The sequence below is a fragment of the Taeniopygia guttata genome, chromosome 3 (genome assembly GCF_048771995.1).
Source record: "Taeniopygia guttata chromosome 3, bTaeGut7.mat, whole genome shotgun sequence".
Classification (NCBI taxonomy): domain Eukaryota; kingdom Metazoa; phylum Chordata; class Aves; order Passeriformes; family Estrildidae; genus Taeniopygia; species Taeniopygia guttata.
This window is the reverse complement of record NC_133027.1, coordinates 15407272-15418777: the sequence shown is the minus strand read 5'-3', so window position 1 is coordinate 15418777 and position 11506 is coordinate 15407272. Positions and strand designations below refer to the sequence as shown.

General features: G+C 37.4%; 1 long non-coding RNA gene across 1 annotated transcript; it reads right to left on the bottom strand.

The window, feature by feature from the left end:
- Positions 1-603: 603 nt before the first annotated feature.
- On the bottom strand, positions 604-11066 carry LOC140683646 (uncharacterized). The gene is made up of 2 exons (XR_012054852.1): positions 5415-11066; positions 604-2065 (listed from the first exon to the last, which is right to left on the bottom strand). It is a non-coding gene; the product is annotated as an uncharacterized lncRNA (long non-coding RNA).
- Positions 11067-11506: the final 440 nt, after the last annotated feature.

Here is an 11506-nt window from a genome sequence, read left to right as displayed (position 1 = left end):
TGCAAATCAGAATGTTTTGTATACAATTTTTAATCTTGACCCAAAAGGAAAATTATCAGTGTATGGGTAATTTCCAGTTTTTCAAAAGGATCAATCCCATATCACTTGCATTTTCACAAATGAAAATATATGTTGACTTATGAAAAGGATGTACCCATGTTTTTAAATATCATCTTGCTACTTATGTTATTCACTTCTAGTAATCTGCAAAATTTGACTCAGTTCTCTTTAATTTTGGCATGTTTTTCAGTCTTAGTGTGCACTGGAATTTGTCTATGCTTTCAAAGTTCTTCATATTAAAAAATGAAGCAGATTAGAGAGGCTACATTTATGAAATTACAGTTCTGGACATATTAGTAACAATTCATTCACTTGTCACTGAAATTTTAGAGATGGCCATGGGCAAATATGAACACAGGAAGATGAAACTTCAAAGACAGATAGAAAGGAGTTCTTGAGCAGGCAGAATTCAAACATCATCATTGCTAATCACTTTTTTTAGTAAAAATACTGTAACTATTTTTCCCCATGTAAAGCACTATTCATCTTGCAGCATAGATACAACACAGTCACATTATGCTCTCCAAATCAATGCTGTACATCTAGTTTAACATCATACTTTATTTTTCATGAACTGAAGCGTTTGCCTGTGACTTTGTTCACAAAAGGTCATATTCCCAACCCACTCATATATTACATATATTAAGGATAAACTCCTAGCAAATGGCATCCTGTTTTAACCTCTTACATGAGTGGACAGGTTAATGGTTCTTCCACAAAGGGGACAGAGTTTTGGTTGAGTATGATTTCCAAGGGTTTGACTTAAAGCTGAGACCAACCATCTAATGGTAGGTCTATTTTGTTATTTGGTTTGGCGCACAACCTAATATTTGCTTAAGCTAATGGTTTGAAAATCTATAATGCATTGTCTGTCTTTGAAATTTTTAATGAGTCAGCCTCAGATCATAGCTCTTGTTTTTGTTCTCTCTTATCAGGAGAGAGATGGAGTCCATGAAGGAAGATGATGACAATAAACTCTCTAGAACATACCAAGATGGGTGATTCAGCAGAGTGTCTCCACACACTGTAATTAAAAGGCAGGCAGACACACATTTTCAATAATGTGAAGGAAAGTGTTTTCTAATTGCTGGGTTTTTTCCAACTGAAATACACTTGTTTAACCTATAATGCAATCCATCCCTTCCTACCATTATGTGTCATCAGTGAATCTGAAGATTTGTTCAAACTCTGTGCTATACTCCCCCGAACATTTCATACAATGAAGATTTAAAGTGTTGTGTTCACATTTTGCAAAATCATCTCAGGCAGTCTGTACAGGCACTTTCAATATCTTTACTGAAAATTCAGAAAGAATGGACAAGTCCATTTGAAATCAGGACTAAGAACATTTAATGATTATAGATGAAAATCATGCTATCATCAGGTCCTGTGTGGAGTATATGCATCTATTTACACCTCTCTCTGTAGGCGGAGCGGTTTCTTCTCACATATCCTTGCAATGATACATTTACATACAGAGCCTACTCACAGTCCATATCAACTCTGAAGCATTTGGCACCATGTTGCATTCTATTTAGTGTTAACACTTATGTTAAGAAAGGATATACCAGCAATACAGAACAGCAGTGCAAAAGCACTGCTTTCTTTCACATTTTCTCCCTTTCTAGCTTGCTGTCACCATATTCTTCTGTGCAGCACAACACTAGTTTATATTAAATTCTAACTTTTCTTTCTAAAGAGCTTGAATATTTTTTTAGCTCCCTTGCCATTGTTTTGATTATTCCAAATGATCAAGTTGCTGTTTAGTCCTGGAGATGTCATTACTGCATGAAGAGGAATTCTTTTTCTTACACCAGTATTTATACAGATGAATACATTCAGGTCTTGGCTCAATCTAATGTTCCAGAGGCACACTTTTCATGACCTTTGCTGAAGTAATTATATTGGCGAAATTAACTGAAGTACCCTTCTACTGCTGCTGATTCAGGGGATCTTGAATTTTCAACAAAGACCTAGGAGACAGTTGCTAGATTGAGATTAGGACCTGAAATTAAATCAAAAAATAGCAATCAGCACAAAGAAAGGTATATAATTTTAGGGAGTATTTTACCTCATGAGAATAAAATAAACATTATTTTTAAACAAAAGGATTATTTTAGCTGTTACTTAAAACATGTAGAATAACCATATCTAGTCAAAAAAGGAAAAGAATGAGGAGTTACCCTGGCAGAAGAAGAATTCAATATTGGCATTTTAACCAGTTTTGAACTTGCATTTATAGCACTTAGGCTTCAACAACAGCCTAATAGAGACTCCTTTCCTATTTTTTTTTTTTTTAATACTTAGTGTTAAAGATTATTTTCTGATTAAATCATAATGGTGCTTAAAGTCTTAAACAACATTATTCTCAATCTAAAATATTTTTTCTATATTCAGTGTTGACTGAATGAAGCCTGAGTTTGTAGAGGAGCTGGCATAGAAGAAAGTTCTGCTGCAGCTTATTTTTTTCCTAGCTAATGACAGGGGTAAAAGAACTCATTTGTATGATGGCTCCATTTAGTGATGTTCAGGCTCAGGCTTTTATTGAAAGAGCCCCAGGCTGTGGAGCTGTGACAGATAGAATGGGTGAACAAACCTCTGCTAGGGTTCTGGTGCCTACATAGTTTACAGGCAGCAGTAACTAGTAAAGATCATCCTGGCAGGTCAAACAAACAGCCTCGGGCCATAACTACAGTGGGGTTTATTCTTTTATCAGTCACGGGAACGTCCCATGGAGCTGCTGCACCAACACTGTCCTCAGGCTCCACAGTCAGCGCTGGGGTGTGAGCAGAGGTGGCTGACACTGGCTGCAGGCAGAAAGGGCAAATCACTGCTTGTCTGTAATGGCTCTCTGGGTCCCTGTGCCCACAGAGAGGCAAATGACAATCCCCCAGTACAAACAGGGACAGACACCCAGACGGGATCACTCTGCCTCTTGACACAGATTGCCTCTTGAGTCCCAGCCTTCTTCACAATTCCTCTGCACGCCTTTAAAGCACTGAGAGTGTCTAATGCTAAAAGCAGGCTTGGTCCTGCTCCTAATGAAATCATTAGTAATGTTGCCACTAACACTGATAGGTGCAGGACCAGGCCTGTAGCTCACAGGTATCATGTTTCCTGAAATATTAGCTAGACCATGAGTTGCAGAATGCCACATGGTGTCCCTGCCAACCCCTGTCCCTTCAGGTGCTGTTTATGTGGAAAAGAAATCACCTTGGCACTCCTGCTCTGCTTTAGCTTACCAAAGGTTAAGGGACTTCACAGACTTTAATTGAATGAAGTCCATAGATAATTACAATTTCCTGCAATTGGAATTGAAAAGGTAGCTTGGGAAGGATTTTACTTTTTTTCTGAAATTATACTTGCTTTCTTCCTGGCTTCTTTAAGAAGTTCACAGCACAAAAGATGAAGTTTTCATCATATTATTAGATCATGATATTTGACAGCTCTTGGACTTTTATGCGCAGGGAAGACTCTCCTGACTGGCTCACGGAATGAGCATTAGCTCCCACAATTTAACAGCTCAAACCTCAACATACCACTTCCTTCCTTCCTCCAAAGTACTGAAATAGAGTAGATGAGAATAAGGGCACCAAAACGTGAAGAAGTAAGGAATCTGACTTCTCCCCTTTTCATTCCCAAAGGCTTTTGAAAGTACACCTCCCTTAACAACCTTCTCTTCTACGCCATGTGAGCAACTTGGGTGGAGTAAACATGTCTGTGCAGTGATAAACCAAAGAGAGCCGTGTATCATTTCATCCCGAGGGAAGGAGCCTCTGGTGCATCACAGATTTGTCAGGAATAAGATTGGGAGTCACAGTACTATGTTTTTTAATCTTGTTTGACTTAAAACTCTGTTTTGTAATCAGTGTAATAGAAAGGCACCACCGAGACACAGGATTAGCTGTAGAGAAGAAAAACAATTCTACTCACAGTGCTTTCATGTGTTTCTATTTGAATTAGAAAGTGGCACTTTAACAGCTCAGAGAGCTGCATACAAAATCTCAGCTTAGCAATCATACTGTCCAGGACATGAACTTCTTGCAAAGAAATGTCAAAGTCAGACGGAAACAAACACTGAGCGATTTAGAAGTGCAATAAAGGATTCAGTATGCAAAAATCACAAGAAATATGGATCATAATGATGGGCTACAGCTATCATTGATGCCAAGCATGAGTGGAAAGGAGCATTTAGTAATGAAAATTAAATGCTTAATAGAAGATATTTAATGAAAAAATGTCTATTTTTAAATTAGAGAGTAGAAGGTGATCAAGGGAAATATTAATATGATTTTAGATTTTGGTTTTGTGTGATTTTTTTGAATCTTGGCTTTTGAACACAGGCAGAGTGATCATGGAGACCTTCCGTCTGTAGAACATAAACTGGGATTTATCACCCTAGAGGAACTGCCACTGTAGAAATGCCTGTTTCAACATTGTTAAAAGCTGAACATATTTGGCAGCAGAGTAAAGCATTAGGAATTCTTTAAAACTCATCTTTTGATCCAAACTTGTATTATAAATAACACAGCAACAGCTGCAAAGGATTCTCATTTTCCACCATGAACTTGGTAGGCAGAGACTTTTCTTGCTGTAAGTACATTTAAAACTTGCTGAGCTGATTTAATGAAGTTTATATATATTTGTAAGAACAAATAAAATACATGCTTTCTATTGTTATTATTTTAGTGTATCTGCTCCTACGCATATTGGATGAGCAAATCCTTCTTCAGTAATAAAAGTTTTACAAGAATTTTAGCTGCAGAATCGAAGCTGAGTTACACTGAATGGCTCCTTTCTGCTGACAGTCAAGTTCCCCACCATCAGAATTCCATGGAAAACAAAATCTTTAATTTGGAGTTTTCCAAATTAAGTTTTAAGGAGTGAACTTAGCCTAAGACTCGCATTTTCATGCCACATAAGCTCTGAGAAAGCAGATGGTCTGCAAAAAAGGGCTCATGGAATGCTGGTTTAGGCTGCATCAGAGAGAATAATCCAGAAATTTGACTTAAGTGGAAAACACAAGACCATACTCACTAAGGTATGAGCCAGTGATAAGTTCAGCTGTGGCCAGTTCTGTTTCTATCCATGTTTAGCCACATCTCTTTCTCTAAGTGCTGAGCAACTCAATACCTATAGCAACTCAATAGCTCAGGACTCAGCCTACAGTGACATTATGACTTAAACAAACCTTTTCTATCTCTAACAGGGATTTCTGTTTCCTTCTACAAGAGACAGAGATTTAATTTTTCCTCAGTAGCTTATTCTTCTACTAAACAAGCAGAGTTCCTTTGCTTACAGAAGGATCTGAAATCCACACCTTTGCTTTCTAGGGAAGAACACTCAGCACCCACCTGCAGACTGCCATGATAGGGGTGAGTGGCAGACTCCTCTCTCCTCGTCACTGATACTCCAGTGGGCCTGTATCCATTAAAGACATTGGATTAGTTACTTTCTAGTGTGAAGATATGAACTTAGTTCTAATTACAAAAACATGAGGTCGTGCTCTGAGCAAGGAGTACAACCCAGGCTGGCTCCATCTTCTAAGGAAGCCAGACTGTCGACCATACACATGGAAAAGCTGACTCCACGGAACACAGGTGTATGGGAGTGAATTGTTTTTTCTCACCTAAGCTGACTTCCATCTTTTCTTATTCATGGTCCACTGAAACCTCTAGGAATTGAACATTTCAGACATTAAACTTGCCTCTTTTACCTTCCATGAGCCAACAGGTTTTCTTATAATTCAAATCTTTTTAATGATCAGTAACATCAAATTGCCTCATAAAGCACAAGGGTTTGGGTAGAACGCCTGCAGGAGCTCTCCTGGCAAGGCTGTGTGCTTCCTATGTCCACTAATGAAGAGAGTCAGGTGCAATAATATGCTGAAACTGGAAAGGAAATGTGATTTCTGTTACGAAAGTTTTGCCCTACTGGCAGCAGTTGAAGGTAAAATAGACTGCTTTTTTTCTTCAAAAATTCAAACACTGAAAATACAGGGACAATGCTAGGTGTCAGAAGAGAACTGATGGAAACTGTGAATCTAGAAACATACACAAGGAAAACTTTTATTATCTTATTTTTTGAGACTCAGGGAACAAAGCAATTAGCAAATATTTGGTATATTTAAGACCAAAAAAAAAAAAAAGACACCTTATTTTCCCTTTGATCTGTTACAAAAACCTTTCCCTTCTTAAAACTGCTGATATACACACACATCTTAATTTAATTGTGGCTTCTGTAATAGTACCTAGAACTCTTACTCAATAAAGCAAATCTTCATCTGTGACATCACTAGTTTGTAGCACATATACCTTGCTAGCTGTATCTAGAGAAACATTAAGATACCTGGAGATGATGGCTTGTTTATTAGTAGAAAATTATTTTATATATGTATGTATAAAAGTTGTTTCAAGTCCAGTCTGAGAATGTGAAAACCTAAGTGAATCAAATGGGTCTCTTACATGTAGATGTAAAAATGTTAAATGTCGATCTTGTTAAACAACTTCCACGGAATATAAAAATCTTTTTATTATAAGCAAAGGCTGGATATGGCACATCACCTGTTCTGGTTACTATCCATAAACAGAGCTTAGGCATATACTAAAAAAACCTGGTGGATCCAGTCAGAGAAACTAATATTTTTTTCCAACAATGTTGTTGACAGACTGCAATTTAAGATCACTATATGTAGATGAACAGAGAAGGAAAGACAAGGAATATCCTCTAATCTATGTAAATGTGAGATTCCACACCACCTACCCTTTGACCTTTATGATTCTCAGATGGAGATCAGAGAGGTCACTCTTCACACTCCCAAGGTAAATTCAATGAAGTTATGTTAGTTTTCACATGAATATGAGACTAATGGCTTCAGAAAAAACTTCAGCCTTGGCAGTGATAGTGAATTCTGTTTCATGTTAGTTATGTATACCTCACACACTTAGCTCTAACTTACTGTAAATAGAATGAAGAGTGCTTTGTTGCTGAATAATTTATTACACATTAAATATGGCCCAAGGCAATAGAGTTTTCAAGTTCCACAAAGGCCTTATATATTTCCTGCTGTTATAATTATGCAAAGGAAAGACTGACAGTCTGAATTATGAAATATAGATTATCCATTCAGCAACAGTTCGAAGATGTATTGTATGTATTGTATGTGATGGTACTGAGCAAAGACAGGGGATTTCAAGCATCATGTGTACTCTTATATCTGTTTAAGCATCTCCCTGCTGTGTAGCAAAGCTCTAGAACATGAAGAGACTCAGTTGCCCAACAAACTTGCATGACTGACACTGCTGACTCATATACCCTTTAAAACCACATTTTCTTCTCTTTTCTTTGTTTTCTAGTTTCACTTTATCCTTCTTTTCATGCTTAATGAGACATAAAAATACCTTCACTGAACATCTTTCATCCAAGCAGCTCAAAGCATACCACATTAAGGCTCACAACACCTCTGTGAGGAAGGCAAGAAATACCCAGAGATTTTTTTCATATACTAGAAGGTGTATGAATTTCTGAAGCAGAGGGTAGTAACTTCTGAGAAGCAATGTACCTCCAGATTATTCTGAAACAGCATAATAAATTGATCTGGAAAGGTGCTGCACAACAGGTCAAGAAAAATACTCAATATTGTGCTTAAATTCGATGTGTAAATTTATTGAAGTTACATGTTCTTAAAATGACAGATGATTAAAAGTTTCACTTCTATACCTTGAAGAGCCAAATATTTTAGGAAATCAAGATCAATGGATTCTTCAGCCCCAGTGATACCTGAAGAAAATACCAGAAAACTTGGATGGGTTTTCAGCTCCGGAAAAATTTTAAGAATACTTTGCAATAACTTCCATCAGAGTTCAAAATGCATTATAAAAGTTATGAAGCACATTAGTTCTGTGTTACAAGGGAGGATATTATGCAAAAACAGATGATGTGATTTCCAAAGGTTGAAAAAAAACCAAAAAAAAAACAAAAAAACAAAACCTGGTACAAACAGAAGCACCTTGCTGGCTTCTGGCCCCTGCTTCTAACACTGGGTTATACTTTAATATATATTTTAGAGAGAATTATGCACTCCCTTTTGAATCTAGGCAGAAATGCATTAATCTTAATGCTGGACACTCTGATCTAGGATTTATTGTATAAAAAGTCATCAGGCATGGGACAAGGATTTTGAAAATTGTAAACATGTAGATTCAAACATATTTTGATTATTTGGGACTGATTTGCTCTGTGTATTTATATTTCTGTGCTTTTGAAGTGGAAAACTAACAGACAACCCACACCTTTGGTAGGAAGTTTGCTAACTTTTCCAGATCCTCCCAAAACATCCCTGTGCAAACGGAATTATGAAACTTTCCTATGATATTTTTGAGTGATATATCATACTATCTATAGAGATTATGTTATTTTAGAGCATGGAAAAAGAAATGGTTTGATAATAAATGGCATGCCAACATTCTAATACAAAAGCTACTTGCGCTGAGTGACATTCACTATCTGAATGCCAGATCAAATGCACTTTGTTCTATATATGGCATATATACACCCTTAGTCATGCAGTCATGGAACTTCACCCTTGCTATAACACCATATGAAAGGAAATAGGCTGAGAAAGCAATTCCAACTTTTATAATGAGGGTAGGTTGGATTCCGTTTCACTGAATCAGAAGTGCACTGTGGTCGTTTGGAGAAGAGAATGAGAGCAGGCATTCTTGGACCCTGTGAAAAACAGCAAAACGAGTGTGGTCTGACTAAATGGCAGATTTAGAGGAGGGGGCTTGATTTGCCCATATAGACTCTCTGCTCTTCCTTGTACTTAAGCATTAAGTATTTAATTATATTGATCATGTACAATTTTTTTTTTTTAATTCTGCAGAATCGCTGCCTCATTTAGTGGGTGGTACTCAGTAAACAAGGCAGCTGTTCAATATTCCTTTTTATCCACTTCATTCACTGTGTGTGGTCTCATGCCTTATTTACTTCACACAATCCCAAATCAACCCTGGGTCTGGAATTATTCACCAAATAGTATGTGATTATGCAATTAAAGACTGTATCAAAACACACAAAAGCGTAGAATTAGGATTGCACACAGTTGAATTTAAGTTACTTTAATTCACTAAATTTTGTGTGCTTGTACCTTAGTAATCTTCTCTATGCAGTTTTGTTTTTATTTTTGCTAATCTTCTGAGAAAATATCTGCGGTAGACCTTTGTAAACCTCAGTTACTAGAACTGCAAAATTGTGGCTTAAGCTGTGAATGGTTTCTGTGTGGAGCTAAAAAGTCTTAATTCTCAGCATATCCCCATAAGAGTCTCAGGATTTTCTCTGCTGGGTCATTGCTTGATGCAGCAGCATCATTCTTTCCTATGCCATTCTCCTAACGGAGCCTTCTGAGAAACAACCCCACCTTTGCTGAAGGAGTGAAAAAGGCTCATTGTAGAGCTTACCTAATATAACTCTGTGCCTTACACAAGGAAACCCACATGGGTCTGGAGAGAGATGACACATCCTGTCCAACAACCCCTGGCCAGATGGGGGTACCTCAGGTATGATGGCAGCCCTGAGCACAAACTATGCCCTGTGCTCGTGGCTACCAGGGTCACTCTTTCTTTCTCACTCTGCAAACAAAGGGTATAAATTGATCCTCTATAATACTGGAGATAAAAGAACTGTGCTGTCACCAACTTCATTTCCACTGTGGTTTTCACACATTTTCACCCTATTTCCATGTATAAGGGATTTTACTGTTAGCAAGGCTGGTTTTGTATGCTGCTTTTTTTCCCCTTTATTTAATCCAAGTCTAATTATACCCAAGTATGTCTAATTATATCTCCTAATAGCAGGCTAAATAATTTCCAACCCTTCTTGGCTTTTACCCTGTTCAAATATTTAAAACCAGGGCCAGAATCTCCTCTCATTTCTAGTGAGCTATGTCAGTAAGTAAAATTTAGCTTAGACCAATGGACCCACAGACTCACAGTAGGTGCAATGTGGTGTGACAAGAGGGGAGCAGCTCATACTCCAGTATAATCCTAGGATACAATCACTTTGGTAATTGAGGCCTAAATGGGTTCAATTTGGCAATTTTCCATAACCCAGATTTCTGAGGCTTTGTGGGGTCTGGGAGAGAGGATGTGGGAGGGAGCAGGAGGATTAACTTATCAAAGGGTAAACTGATTATTTTGAATTTCAAGTGCAGAGGCTTTGGTAAATGAATGCACAGAGGGCTCTAAGCTCATACTTAGAAGCACTGGGTTGTGGGTGCTACAAAGGGCTAACTGTTAATTAATTATTGTCACATATGTTGTATGGATTGTTAAACCACAATTATTTTACACTAGAGTATAGCTGGAAATGTTACCCTTGTTCTTGCTTCACATGACCTAGTGCAAGACACAGATCAACATTCATCTAACTTGAGTAAAGTAGCCTGTGTGTTGGCTGCTGCTCACATTTTTCTTCTCTTTATGTTGGCTATCTTCCTAAACCTATTGCAAAATTCAGTGTCCTGCACTTACCACCACTGCCTCCTCTTCCTCCACTTCCACCTCAAGCCATGAATAAAGAAAGGCAGATGGATTTTCTGCCACTTTACATATTTAACAACTATGTCAATTTACTCTAAAACCACTCTCCCAAGGCCAGACCTCATCACTGGCTTGGAATTGATCACATAGAAGGGATCCTAAGTAATCTCATTGACCAGTATCCAAAATCAAATATCCCCTACCAAAAAGAAAAAGATAAAGAAACATCAAAAGTGCCTTTCTGTTTAATAGGAGCTGAAGTCCTTTTTTTGAAGTAAGCACAGAAGAATACTTGAAGTTCTTGTTTCTTCCCATTTGGGAACACTTATCCCTTAAACTTATTAGGAAATGGCATCTTTGGAACAGGTTGTGGAAGAAAAAAAATCTATAAAAATAATTTTAGTCAACATTCAAAGATTTCTAGATCTATTATAGGACCTCCTTCAGAGATTTCATAAAGATTGGTCTTAAAGCACGACAATAACAGATTTTTGAACAACACACTATGAAAATATATGGAAAGTACAGCATTACCTCTTTTGTCTTTGACTCAGACTGAAATGCCTGAGAACATATAGGCAAATCAGTGTAAGTTTATAGTAATTTTCAAATACAGCTTTTTAAGAACTATAGACTTTATATCTTTCTTTTTTAAGTACTTTTGTAAGAGGGTTTTGTGAGAGGAATATCAAACCCAAGACTGAGGGCTTGTTCCAGTTTGCCAAAGCAATACACCAGACACATCCCATTCCCTGATTGTCCCTTTCCAATCAGTCCTTAGTCAGGGTCTTAACAAACACCAAACAGTCTCATTTAGCTGAAAGTTACTCTGAAATAGAAAGGCAGGAAACAGGGCAAAATATCAAAATATATTTATTCTGCTTATCTCCTCTTTGCCTAGATCGATC